Here is a 10,222-nt window from a genome sequence, read left to right on the forward strand (position 1 = left end):
TACTCCATAGCGCTGATAGCAATGATGTCCACTGTACCTCTCAAACGCCTGAGCCTGTGCATTGCCTTCATGTTATCCTACCCCACTTCACCACGGTTAAATGTTTTGACACTTGTCCCCTAGAAAATGCCAGCATATCACTTCTCCACTTAGCACCCTTTGTGGTGTCCTTATTGCAAACTGGTCAGTGGTCAGTCTATCTCCAGAATCCCAGCTTAGAGTCTGCTTGCTAGGACCAAAGCCAATTCTCAATCAATTGTGTACAATAGGTGGATATCAGTTTATTGTTATAAATTTTTCCATTTGTCTCCCCTCCTTTCTCTTACCTAGTCATCTCTGGAAGTATCCTTTGAAACATTAGGGAAGCAACGAATTATAATTTAACATCTCTTCCTTTTGGCAGTGCACTTTACCTTGTTTCCCATATATGTTTTATTTTACTTTAAAATTTATTTTATTTTTCACCATTTATCCCTCTGTGCCCCCATCCACCACCCCCTGCAATCACCACACTATTGTCCAAGTCCATGAGTTCTCTTTTTTCTTTTTTTGCTTAATCCCTCCACCCACCCCCAACTCTCCAACCCCCATATTTGTTTTAGCTCAAGAAATCTGAACCTGAAAAAGCATCACTGCTGGTTGTCTATATTTTTCTATATCAATTTTAATCCTTAGGAGGAAGAAATTGATTTGAGGATGCATCTCACAGGTCAGTTCCAACAGGTCAGGGGGTACAAATGAGCTGAGCTCTTGATTCAGTTGAGGTAATTTTGATGAGCACATGCTTGCATGTGGGTCTGTAATGTGGTTCATCTCAATAAAATCGCAAGCTTTATGGGTTTGAAAGCATTAACTCACATCTTAGGAACATCCCACATCGATTATTATAATTCTTGTTGTGCTGCCTGAACATCTGCTTATCTACAGGAATTACAATCAGATGGAATGGCCCCGCTCAAATCCAGACTCAGAAAAGAAATATGAGAATATCTGAGTCCTTTTCTGTTTCATTGAATCAGCACTTTCTTTTTACACCTTGCCTAGCATAATAATAATAAAAAGGATGTTTGTGACTTTTCTTGCTTCAAATTGATCTTGTTGTTCTATGAGAATATATCTGTGATCTCATGCAGCATGTCTGTAAGTAATGATATTTAAATGTTTGCTGCCTTGTATCCTATCAAGTTGTCTACTGAGTTTCAGTTTGCAGACTTAGCTAAGTCACAGGAGAAAATATACAGCAGTTATACTGGGTCACCTAGTCATCTTTAAAGGCAGAAAGGGAAAGTGTGAGGCAGAATGACCAGATTCCCCTTTATTTTCCTCTTTCCCTGATAATCTAATTTTTTAATGCACCCTGGTAACTGAATGGTAACTGACAGGAAATGCCCATCAGGCCTCTCCCCTCTAGTTCTCCAACAGCCCACCCTAGTTACTTATCAGCATTGTTTAAAGGGGAGAGGCCTTGTGGTGCTGGGGCAAGGCATGTCAAAGTATGGAATGAGTTGGCACAAGCCTCAGGGCCCAGGGTTGGGTGTATGAGATTCTGGTACTCTAAAGTTTGGCTTTGAGGTGTATCTTTGGAATTTATTATTAGTTGTTGTTTTTTTCTCTCTCATAGTTTATTTATAGAAGTTTTCCCCCAAAAGTATTCTGTAAACGTGGGGTGTTACATGAGGGGAAAAACTCAAAACTATCCATGGTCAAATAGGTTTCTTTACTGACAATCTTCTCAGAAATTTTAAAATCCAAGGCACATTGTGCATTACCACGAGTGGAATCAGACAGTGTGTATTCAAATTTACTTGATGACGAACCTCTTTTTTAATAGAACATCTTACAACAATAGTATTGCTTGGAACAAAGTTTGGGAAACACAGGCTTAGATTAATTTGTAAATTAATTTATTTTCTTGGGGCTACCAGGGGATGGCAAGGAAGATGTTCCATATATAGAGAATAGCAGAGAATAAAATGAGTCTGTTAGTAAAGTGTTGCTGTAGATAATTCAGAAAATGGCTAATTTATATGGACAAAATCACTGAGCATTGACAGTTGCTATTATTTAATTTCACAGTGGAATGGTAAAGATGGGCACTAGTATAGTTTTTATATATACTGTGAAATTTGGTAATATAAATCTAGTGCTACGTATTTTAGAATCAATTATGTAAGGTTAGAAGCATCTTAATTTCATTTCTTTTAATCCATCAGAGTTGATTTTTTAGAAATTCTAGATTCATTTCATTTAAATATCACTATTTTGTGGCATTTCCATCCTTCTTTTACTGGAAGTGAATTTCCTGGTTATGACATGGCTTCATTAGAGATGAATAAATGTGAACTATAACTGAATGCTGCATGATTTCATAACTCTGTAAAAATATACCGACCAGTTTGAATTGGTCTATGAAGATCCCTTTCTATTTATTTCAATATAAGCTTCCCTAATTATTTTAGCTCCTATGTTCAGTGGGACTGTATGGTGTCTCTTTGGATTCTAGCACATGTTATAATTCAGTGCCAAATTCCATTTCCTAGTTTTTATTGAGAGCTAAAAAGCACAGTTTTTCTCTCTGACATCTGGGGGGAAAGTTTGCCTTCTCTGAAACTAGATTCTTCAATCTATCATCTTTTCACTCATTGTCCATATAGTAGGAAACTTTACTCAATACAAAGAAGTAGAAACATATTTCAAGTACATAGTACTATTCCTATTTGAAGTTAAAAAGGGGAGTCCCAGCTCACTCTAAAGAGTGAAGGTGGGGGGTTTCTGAGACAGTACAATTGAAATAAATGGGTTTTGATTTAGACCTCAAAATTTAAAACTCTAAAACCTTGGTCATAAAGTGTTTCTTGGTTATAAAGCATTTGCAAATAACGACACATTGTCTGAACATTAAATAATAATGAAAGAGAAGTGGAGCTTAATATCACCTCTGTCCTCGGATGTTCTCATATCAACCCAGCTCATGGGACACACCTCCTTATTGTCAGATTGGATTTCACAGTCAGTTCAAAAGTGAGATTTCTTCCATTTATTTATTTATTTAAAAAATAACTATCAGTGGAATATAATTATAATATTTTGACTTTGAGAATGTAAAGAAAATCAGATATTTATTTAACAAATATGAATGGTTGGATATCTTATACATGGTGTTCTCTTCATTTTTCTCATCACTGACCCAGGGAAACATCTCTAAACATCCTGTTGGTGTCGGGATAGGCAGGTGGCTGACTGAGTAGATGGTTTAGAACTGTGATTTGGGGGAGCTGTGATTCACAGAAGGTGGGGGCTTAGCTATTGGATATTAATGCCAGTGGTCTTAATCCAGCATCTAGAAGGGTTCAGGAATCTGGAGAAGGCGCTGTGCACAGATTAATCAAGAGTCCAGAGATGAAACATAATTTTGAAAGGCATTTGAGGGGCCAGAGGAGCTTGGCTAAAGAAACTAAGTTCTCCCTTGTCTCAGGACCCCTTGCTTTTTATTAACATAAAATTGTCCTAAGGCAAGGCAGATATACACATCAAAGGGTAGGGTTAGGTATATAGAATCCATTGTCAGGTTGGGGAAACTGCCTACGGCTGTTTAGGTGTTTGGCCAGTAGGAGGCAATAACATGTAGACTGAGATGCCCTTAGCTGTGTGGCAGTAAGCAATTATTTTAATGCATCCTGAGATTTGGGGAAATGCCCTCAGCCATTTCCAGATGATTCATCCCTGCTGACATGCTGGAACTGGCTTCCGGCAGATATGATTATTCATTCATTCATTCAGTATAAACTGAGCACCAACTACATACAATGTCAGCACCCTAACTAGTGCTAAGTCACGCTGAGGTTGCAACTGTTATTCAATGCCAGGAGGCCTGGCTGTTGCCTCAAGGGTGGCTTAGAACAACAGAGCTTTTATAATAATGATCTAACTGTTTTGGTTTTCCTTTGTTGTTGGGACTTCCATTTAAAGAGCTGGTACTTTGTGCTCTGGGTACACATTCTATTAAACTGGGATTATAGTTGCCGTATTTCATGGGCAATTTAGGATAATCCTATTTCCTATGGTTGTTGAAACATTATACTTTAAGAAGAGCTCTCAGGAATTAATTCATTTAACCCATATAATGCTGTAAAGTAGAAGGCTGTGACCTGCCTTCTTTCAAAAATTACTGATGCAGTATAGAGCAGGAATATCTGACCATGTGACCATTCTCATTTCTTTCCCCTGTGTGCTTTCTCAACGTTTCGAGAAGGGATCAGCAGACTCTAACTTGTGGACCAAATCTAGTCTCTGGGTACAATCAAGCTATTTTTGTCTAGCCCAAGAGCTAAGGATAATATTTGTATTTTTAAAGGATTGTAAAAACAAAGATTATGTGCCAGAGGCAGTATGTGGCCTGCAGAGCCTAAAACATTTCCTATCTTGCTGCCTTAGTCCATTCGAGCTGCCATAACAAAACACCACAGACTTGGTGTCTTAGAAACAACAGAAATTTATTTCTCATAGGTTTGGAGGCTGAAAGTCCAAGATCAGAGGTTAACACAGTCAAGTGAGGGCTCTTCCCAGTGGCAGATGTATCCAGGTGTCCTTACATGGTGGAAGGGGTGAGCTAGATTTCACAGTTTCTTTTGTAAGGTCACTGACCACATTCATGAGGGCAGCACCACCTTCATGACTGATCATCTCCCAAAGGCCCCACTTCCTAATACCATCACCATGGGCATTAGATTTTCAGCATATAAATTTGTTTGGGGGGACATACGTATTTAGGCCATATAGTACTGGCCCATTACAAAAATGTTTGGCAACCCTTGACTTAGTAGCTTATGTCCAGTCTTCATGCTGTCAAAAAACTATCAGTATAACTCACTCTGAAAAACATTTGAAAAAATTATTAGGAATTCAAAAACTTGTCAGATAAAACAAAATTTAAAACAAAACAAAAAAAACTTGTCAGAATTCCTATAACATATTTTTAAAATCAAAGCAATTTAGGCTTACTCAAGAATCTGTAGAATACCAGCTTAAATATGGGTTATACATGACCCTGGACCAATAATATGTCAGAACCAGTTTGTAAGAGTTGATTGTGCATATATTTTCCCAGATCCAGGTTGAGTGATGTCAATCTGGTAGCTTGAAACTGGCCATAATGGAAATAGTTACACCACAGAAATTGGAAAGATCTACAAATTGGGCCTTTTCTCCCAGAAATCTGGTTTTGAGATATTTACCAGTACACCATTGAATGTATGTCATTTCATGTCTAAAGTCATGTATTACCCAAACTGATGTACTTATTCTAGTAATAAAGATAATTAAAGTTTGTAATTTCATAGAAGATAATTTTTGACATTGTATTGATAGTTTTTCTTAGAACCCAAAGCCAAGGGCATATATGGATACGTATTATCTGTATAAGGGGAATAATGAAATTAACTACATTATTGGGTTGTTGTGAGAATTCAATGTTAATACTTGTAAACTGTCAGTAAATTTTCAAAGGTAAAACATTTAAAGCAGTGTCAGGACATGCTAGTTATTCTATCATTGTTAGTCTTTGTATACTCATAACCAGATTCTAGTTCTATGGAGCAGAGCACATTCAAACCTAGGTCCCATCTGGAGATAACTGGGGGCCTGGAGTCAGAATAATGGACTGTCCACCCTTTCTTGCTCTGCCCTTTACCACTTTGCATCTCAGGCAAGTCAACCTCAGTGTGCCTGACCATCCCCATTGTAGAAGAAGCTTAATGTCACCCACCTTGCCAGTTAGGGGGAGGATGAGACAAGATAATAAATGGGAAGACACTTTGCTCATGGTAGCACACCACACAAACATAAGGTCTTATTATCTTACAACAAGATGATCTTGAAATATATGTGGTAAGGCTGACATTCTGTTGAAAAGAAGAAATGAGTCACATTTCCCTTTGCTTCTCATCCTATTCTGTCAAATGTGGTGAATCATGGCCAAAACTATAAATGAGACTCTCATAAAGACTCATAAGAAAGTGTTTATTCCACTTGGAGGAGCGTTGATGGCCCTCTGTGTTCAGCAAAACTAAACTATGGACTGGAAACCAAGATACTGTAGAAAACAAACATAAATCTGTTTAATATAATTCATCTATTTTTCTATTATGTAAAGTATTTTACTGTCCTTTTAAAATGCAAGTTGTCCTATGAACTTCCACAATTGTTTTATATTTATACCATTTTATTACTATTGCAAAAGTTCACAAAGAAATTTGTTGTAAGGTACGATCCTAAACATAATTCATAAGTTAATTAAAATGATTTAAAAAAAACAATGAAATAACTGCAAATTAAACTTATAATGTAACATTGAATTGGGAGAAAGCAATGCTTGCCCTTGTTAATATTTGCTACTAGCTCTCTAGAGCCTTGCTACCCAAACTTTAATGTATGTATGAATCACCTCTGGGTCCTATTGAAATGCAGATTCCACTGCAGTTAGTGTGGTTGGAGCCCAATGTAGTGCACATGTCACAAGCACCCAGGTAATAGGCACGCTGCTATTCTGCAGACCATATTCTGAGCAGCGGCAGAGGCTGTGCAGTATTCAGCAAGAGGGAAAAAAATTCTTTGAGCCTCTGCTGATTGCAGATTCTATTTAGGCTGCCAGTTGGTGAGGTCCTCAAAAGATAATGCCCTCTTTTTGTATAAGTTCTAAATTAGTTGAAAAAGGAAACCAGAAGGCAAATATTGAAGTACAAGTAACACCTTCATTACCGATGAGTCTAAAGTGGAGGGTGTAGCATCATCTGGGAGCCAAATGGACTCACTATGAAGCCACAGGCAGGCTATCTTCCCCATGGCCTGAGCAATGCTGGGCGGTGGCAGACTCCATGGAGCCGAGCTGAGTTCCTGCTCTCAGACTGACTCACTCCCAAGAGGAAGAAGGGCAGAGTGCGAGTGAGAATGTCTAGTTATTCTTCCTAGATTGACCAGTTAAAGGGACAGAGAACAGCCTGCTTCACAGGAAGTAAAGAAATAGTTCCCATTAATATCAGAGACTGCGTCAACTCTTTTTGTAAAAAAGAGTTATTTACTCCTCCCCACCTCCCGCCCAGTTTACTACAAACATCTAATTTCTTCTACTCTAGAGCAGTGATGGCGAACCTATGACACGCGTGTCAGAGGTGACACGCGAACTCATTTTTTTGGTTGATTTTTCTTTGTTAAATGGCATTTAAATATATGAAATAAATATCAAAAATATAAGTCTTTGTTTTACTATGGTTGCAAATATCAAAAAATGTCTATATGTGACACGGCACCAGAGTTAAGTTAGGGTTTTTCAAAATGCTGACACGCCGAGCTCAAAAGGTTCGCCATCACTGCTGACCCACAAAAGTTTGAATCAAGGCTTGATCCAGGTAATAAGTAGAATTTAAATCACATTAGAAAGAAAAGAATTATGGGGGGAAAATCCAGAAGAGATGCTCAGAGAGTCACCAGAATTAAATGGAATTGATAGATCAGAGATTGAAAGTGAGATATACCAAAGAAGGTGCGGCAAATAAGCATGTACGAACACACTCAGCATCATTAATCATTAGGGAGATGCAATCTAAAGACACAAGGTACCACTACACATCCATTAGAATGGCTACAATAGAAAAAATGGCAATGTCAGCTATTCCTGAGGAGGATATGGGACAACCAGAACTCTCTCACACTCTTGGTTGAAATGTGTAAAGTTATATCACTATGGAAAATAGTTTGGCAGTTCCTTTAAAAGTTAACCATATACTTACCATAAACTCAGACATTCTACTACTCCTAAGAGAAATGAAAACATATGTGCATACAAAGACATATGGTCATAGCAGATTTATTTGTCATAGCTCCAAACTGGAAACAATCCAGTATCTATTAAAAGATATTTAGGAGACTAATGTATTTAGAAGAAACATTAGTTTATATATTTGGACACACAGTGTATAAAGATGTAATTTTGTGGCATCAACAATCAGAAGGGGTGGGGCTAGAACTGTAAAGGAACAGTTTTTATATGTTATTGAAGTTAAACTGGTATAAATTTAAATTAGAATGTTATAATAACTTTAAATGTTAAATGTAATTTCCATGGTAACTACAAACAAAATAGTTATAGAATACACACAAGAAGAAATGAGAAAGAAAAGTGTTTCACTGCCAAAAATAAACTAAAGACTAAATAAGACAGTTATATAAGAAATGAGGGACAAAAAAATGATAGGGTGTATAGTACACAAATAGGGAAGTGACAGAAGTAAGTTCCTTCTTATCAGTAGCTACTTCAATGCAAATGGATTAAAATCTCCAATAAACAGATTAAAATCTTCATACAGAGATTGGCAGAATGAATAAAAACACACCATCCAACACTATGCTATTTATAAGAGACTCACTTTAAATCCAGACACAAATAAATTGAAAGTGAAAGGATGGGAAAAGATGTTCCATACAAATAGTAACAAAAGAGAGCAGTGGTAGTGCCGCAACCTTTTGCAGCAAGGATTCAGAATCTGGAGAAGGGGCCACACACAAATGGATATACTAGATAAAAAATATAAATTTGGAAGGCTTTGGGGGACACTTCTCTAGTGGAATGGCTCTCTGAATCTCCGGACCCATAGCTTTTTATTTACTAGAATATACATTTGCCCTTTAGCAAAGCAAACAGACATCAATGGTAATGTTTGGTAAACAATAAAGGATTATCAGGTTAGGGGATTTCCTTCAGCCATTCAGCCAGCAGCAGGGTAATACAATGCTGATTCTCAGCCCTTGCTGAATATCAAAGTCCATCAGCCTTCTGACAGACTGCTCACATTTATATGTTAATTACTTCTTGATCTTTGCCTCCAGCAGGGTAGCTAAGCTAATATCAGACTTTACATCAGTACAAAGAGACAAAGAAGAACATTATTTTGTCATCTAACCTAGATGAAATGAAGAAATTCCAAAAACAAACAAACAAAAAACACCACACAAACCTATCAGGACTGAGTCACAAAGAAATAGAAAATCTGAATAGTAAAGAGATTGAATCAGTAATCAAAATTCTCAGATGAATTCCACCAAACATTTAAAGAATGAGTATCAGTTCTTCTCAAACATTTAAAAAAAAAATTGAAAAGGAGGGAATGCTTATTAATTTATTCTATAAGTCCAGCATTGCTCTGATGCCAAAGACAGACACTTTAAGAAAGAAAACCACAGACTTATATCCCTTACAAACATTGATTCAAAAATCCTTAACAAAATACTAACAAGTTGAATTTAGCAGCATAGTAAAAGGATTAAACACTGCCCAGTCAGTGTGGCTCAGTGGTTGAGCATCAACCCTTGATCCAGGAGGTCACTGTTGGATTTCCTGTCAGGGCACATACCGGGTTGTGGTTCAATCCCTAGAAGGGGGCATGCAGGAGGCAGCTGATCAATGATTCTCTCTCATCATTGATTTTCTATCTCTCCCTCTCCCTTCCTCTCTGAAATCAATAAAAATATTTTTTTTTTTAAAAAAGAATTGAACACCACGAACAAATGCATTTTATTTCTATAGTGCAAGGATATTTCTATCCATGTAATACAGGCATACCTTGGAAATATTGTGGGTTCAGTTCCAGACCACTGAACTACAGTGAGTATCAAAATAATAAAGTGAGTTGTAATCTTTTTATTGGTGTAAGGTCTTGCCTTCAATTTGTAGAAAATGCAATATATGTAAAGTGTAATGAAGTAAAGTGCAATAAAACAAGGTATGCCTGTTCACCACATTAACAGAATAAAGAAAAAAGCCCACATGATCATCTCAATGGGTGCAGAAAAGCATTTGACAAAATTCAAAACAGCCTTTAATGATAAAATCACTCAAACTAGGAATAGAAGGAAATTACCTCACCATAATAAAAGCCATTTAGGAAAAAACCCATAGCAAATATACTCAATAGTGAAAGCTTTTCCTCTAAGATCAGGAACAAAACAAGGATGCCCACTCTTGCCACTTTTATTAATCATAGAAACTAGGCAATAACAATAAGAAACATCCAGTTGGAAAGGAAGAGTTAAAATAATCTGTTCACAGGACTGTGAGAGAGGATCTGTTTCATGACTTTCTCCTAGCTTCTTGTGGTTTTCTGTCAATCTTTGGTGTTCCTTGATAGCAATATAACTCCAGTCTTTACATGCTATGCGTGTGTGTGTGTGT

Source organism: Myotis daubentonii, chromosome 6 (genome assembly GCF_963259705.1).
Source record: "Myotis daubentonii chromosome 6, mMyoDau2.1, whole genome shotgun sequence".
NCBI lineage: Eukaryota > Metazoa > Chordata > Mammalia > Chiroptera > Vespertilionidae > Myotis > Myotis daubentonii.